Genomic DNA, 4,775 nt, shown 5'->3' with positions numbered 1-4,775 from the left:
AACGCCTTCTTTCCAGATCTGGCTTTCTTTTCGTCAGAAATGGCCCCGATCGTCGTAGATCAGGGCTTGAAGTTTTCTGCCTTTTTATTCTTTTTTTTTAGACTAAAACTGATCTATTTTCTTTGTTTTTACATGGACCTCGGCGCTGAGGTTCCTCCCTATGGGGAGGACTGTTTGTCTTTTTTTTTTTTTATTTTCGTGGTCGGTGTGGGTTGAAGGGTTTTTTTTTTGTGTGTCTAGATGTCCAAGAAGGTGTTGAGGGCAGTATGTCTAAAGGTTTTCAAAAGGGGATGTCCGAGAGAGCCAATCAAGGGGAAGAAGTTAGGGTTTTTAAGAAGTTCAAAAAAGAACATATGGTGGCAGGGTGGCTGTAAGGTGACTGTCTGGTCTGGTGGCTGGACAGGGGGTTGGTCGAGTAGGAGAGTGGGCGGCTAGTGGGTAGTGGAGATAGGCTGTAGGGTGACTAGTCGAGGGCGGCAATAACGTCGTACACCAACCACTTTATTTTTTGTTTTTTTTTCTTTTTCTTGTTTTCTCTTTCTTTTCTTTTTTTTTAATAATTAATAATTATTTTTTAAAATATATTTATTATTATTATTATTATTATTTTTAATTTTAATTTTAATAGTAACCTGGACAAAATCAGTGTCTACACACCATACAATATATTCACAAACTGTCGCCAAGGTTTGCATGATTTAGCATGTATTAAGAGAAAAGTTATTTTATTGCAATGATGAAATAACAAAGTTTTTGATTCCTTTTCCATGGCTTCAGACACTTGCTGCAACTAACATGGATGTCCAAGAATTGACAGCGAGCGTGCAGAAGCTTCTTATTGTTATGCAATGACTTGATGAGAAGATTGCTTCAATGTTAGAGGCAGATGGAGAATTGTGCAACTTTCTTTGCTTTGCATTTCACTGACTTGTTGCAACTCCCATGTGAACAACCAGTACTGGTCCATTAGAGACCCAAGGGCTATAAACTAGTCTATGGTTTTTTGTTTTCCAGGAGCTCAATCACAAAGAGTGGCATCCAGTTCAACTTCTTCCAGTTTCACTCATTTTTCTTTTCCTAATCCGATAGCAAACTATTTCTTGTATGCCAGTTGGCAAAATCAATTTTTCCATGAAAACCAATCAGAAAAACACTTCTTCAAAGTTTAACTTGACCCTGCCTGCCTTTTCAACCAACATTGATAAATTGATAATTGAACTGAAATACCCTTAATATTTTTTACTAAACATTTAATTTTAGATATAATGATTGGGTTTTTTTTAATTAAAAATATTATTTCTAATTTGATTCAATAAAAAACTAAACGTTTTTGAATTAATTCAAAAAAAAATTTTATAATGCTGGTTGTTACACATGTAGAGATAAAGTGAAACAGCTTGTATGTCATTGGTTGACGAAAAAAATAAGAATAAAATTATACTTTTACAATTAAAAATATATATATATATATATAATTCAAAAATCAATTCACCAACCCATCATATTCCTTTCTTTTTCCCTCCTTTTTTAACATTAAAAAAATCACCAAAAAATTAAAAAAAAAAAAACTTCAAATCTAGAAATAAAATTGTATTACATAGTCAACGCTACTAAAAATCAACTTTTAAAAAATAAAGTCAAACACAGAAAAATAATGATCCCAAAAGCGTTAAACAATCGCTTCTGCTTTCACACTTCTATGCAAAAGAAATAATTTTTTTAAAAACTTAAATAAAAATCAGAAAAATTGAATCTTTCTTTTGTATACGCAAATAAAAGCAGCCAAAAATAATTGAAGAAGCTACAAGGAAAACCTTATCGGCTACCATAAGAAGTTTTACCAAGATTGATGATGCGTTGTGGCTTTCGAGCAAACCCCACCATCACCAAGTTTGATGATGCGCTGTGGCTTTGAAGCTGACCCACCATCTTCAGCTTTGGCGTGAGAGGCATTGTAGCACACAGTTGAGGTGGGCTCAAAATCAAAAGCCGAAGAAATAGTTTCACTTTCAATTCAGGTATTATTTTTGGGGATTTATTTTTTTTACCAATTTTGAGTGGGGAATTGGGATTTTAGATTTTTTTATGGAAAAAATTGGAGAATACTCAAAAATCCACCAAATATTTAAAAAAATTACGTAATTAATAAATATGAGTAATATATTTTAAATACATGAAATGCAAACTTCAAATTTCTTTTATTTTTCATTTCTTATAAAAATCGAGAGATAAATAATAAAGAAAAGATGAAGCTCGGAGAAAAGGGGTAAAAGAAATGCTCAAGATTATTAGTGAGAGAAGGAAAGCGAAGCTGAGAAGAAAGATGCGTATGAGGAACATGAGAGAAAGAAAAAAGATCGACCTGAAAAAGTTGAGGATTTCTCCATAAACGAAAATGGCTTGAAGAATCACTCAAACTTAAAGCTAACTCCATTAATTTTTTCTTGCAAAGATAAATAAAAAAAAATACAAATACAAATATAAATACAAATACAAAGACAGCTTTGAGTATCTTGTGTGTTGTTGTTGTTGTTTTTTTTTTTTTTTTTTTTTTGATTTGATGAAGAGAGTAATTCATTTTGCTATTTAAAACAATTTGCTTGAGAGAAAAAAGAGTTAGAAGCTTTTTTTCCAAGATAACACAGGCAAAATTTGGCATTAACGGTAGTTAAAATGACATTGGTAAATTAACGGCGCACGCAACTCGCACCATTAATAAATCTTAAAGAGTATACATGCAAATATTTAGTTTTTAATTGAATTAAATTAAAAATTATATCTTTAATCAAAAAAATTCAAACACTAAATTTTAAATTAAACATTTAGCCTAATCCTTTCCAGTAACTTTCTCATATTTTTCCAATCAAAATTTAAAAAAAAAATGGCAGAATTGGAGTCAAATCATTTGCAAGAGTTGTATTTCCTTTGAAATCAATATAAAAGAATGACTAGCTAGTAATTATTTTCCAAAAACAAAATCCAAGAATCGTTGAATTTCCTTTCTCCTGTGTATATTATGTTCCCCCCCCCCCCCCCCCCCAAAAAAAAAAAAAAAAAGAAAAAGAAAAAATTAGAAACAAAATCTCAACAAGGCCTAATATGAGTAGTCTTGGTTTCATAACTTCCCAAACACCAATCTTTGCAACCGGCCCTCAGAGCCTTAACCAAATCCCTACACATCATCTTCACATTCCCTTCCCCTTCTCTTTGCATTACCACCAAAATTTTGGTCACTCCATTCTCTTTAACCACCTCTTCTTTCACTTTCTCATCTTTGCTCAAGCAACACATGCTCCACAACACCAATACCGCATCCTCTGTCGCCGTTTTCGACACCTTCAACAACCTCTCCACTATCCCCGCGGCACATTTCGGATCTGAACCAATCGCTGACCTCCCTTCGCTACAACTGCAGAGTACTGCTAACAACTTCAATGACTTTTCGCCTAGGGAGTTTGATAGGATCTCAACGGCACCGTTTTCGAGGAGGTGAGATTTGATGGAACGTGTTATTGAAACGGTGGTTAAAAAGGCGGTAACGGCGTCGTTTAAGGATTGATTGTTGTTGCTGGTTTTGAGGAGATGAAGAAAGATGGATACAATGTTTTGTGAGTCGGCCATTTTGCGTCTGGATTCTGAGTCGAGTGCGATTGAGTCCAGAACTCGGACGGATTTGATCTTCGAGTCGAGGCTTCCGTTTTGGAGAATTAAGACGATTGTAGATAAGAAATTGTTTTCCTGATTGCTTTTGAGGAATAATTTGTTTAACCGTTCTTTGACTCCGTTTTCGCTCAAAACCAAATCCAAAATCCTAACCACCATTTCCAAAGCTTTGATATCCACGAATTTCCTTTTCAAAACACCGGCTATTACCTCAACGAAACCGCCGAATCTAACTACAAATCTCCGGTTCTCTTCACAACAGCTTATGAATTCGGCAACCTTAGACAAAGAATCGACGCAGCTCTCGCTCTCAATCTTCTCTATCAATAGCTTAGCTTGAACCTCTGAGATCATCAGAGGCGTCGCCTGAAGCATCCGCGGAGAGTCAGAGCCTGGCCGGCGAGTGGAGGATTGGACCCAGAGATTAATTAGACGATGGAGAGTGAGGTTTGGTACAAAATCCTTGGAAGGCAGAACCTGCATGGTGGCGGGGCACGTGTCGTGACCTGATTCGAGCCAGTGCTGGATGCTGGAACGATCGTAGGTAACACCCGTACAGAGGCTAACCGGAGATTTCATTACGTCCAGTGAGATTGGACACCGGAAAACACTCGGTACGGTTATGTACAGTTCATTCTTCATTTTTTTTAAAATTTGTTCTTGATAAAAACAAAACGAAAAAAAAAGAAGGTGGATTTTTTCTTTGTTTTCTCAGGGAGGTTTGTTTAGAAGGAGCTGGCGGAGCAAAGAGAAGATGAGGAGGATTTTATTTACATAGAAGGGAAAGAGTCAAAGGGTACGCGACTGAACGTGGTTTTGAACGTGTTATTTTGGTCAAATATCAGTGTCTCATTTTTTTATATTTAAAGATAATTCGTTTTTGACTTGTCACACTGAATTAGAATTATTTTTTATATTTATTCTGACTCGAAATGATTAGGATATAAACGTGGAACAAGGGTCAAAAAAAAAAAAACGTGTAGTCTTTGGCTGCTTTCCTTCTCTTCTGTATGCGCAGTCCAAAACAAGAACAAGATTCCAAGATATGAATTCTTAAAATGCTTTTCAAACTTAGTAGAATTAAATGTTTGGCAAACAAAAATAATAGTACT

At 35.1% G+C, this 4,775-nt stretch overlaps 1 pseudogene across 1 annotated transcript; it reads right to left on the bottom strand.

Annotated features, from left to right (window-relative positions):
• Positions 1-2,890: 2,890 nt before the first annotated feature.
• LOC111311190 (U-box domain-containing protein 29 pseudogene) lies at positions 2,891-4,462 on the bottom strand (annotated as a pseudogene). The gene has a single exon (XR_016343649.1). The product of XR_016343649.1 is annotated as a U-box domain-containing protein 29 pseudogene (transcript).
• Between the last annotated feature and the right edge of the window lie 313 nt (positions 4,463-4,775).

The sequence above is a fragment of the Durio zibethinus genome, chromosome 1 (assembly GCF_047325235.1).
Source record: "Durio zibethinus cultivar Kanyao isolate XHJ-2024 chromosome 1, ASM4732523v1, whole genome shotgun sequence".
In the NCBI taxonomy this organism is placed as follows: Eukaryota; Viridiplantae; Streptophyta; class Magnoliopsida; order Malvales; family Malvaceae; genus Durio; species Durio zibethinus.
Note: the sequence above shows the minus strand (reverse complement) of the source record. Positions and strands in the feature narration are given on the sequence as shown.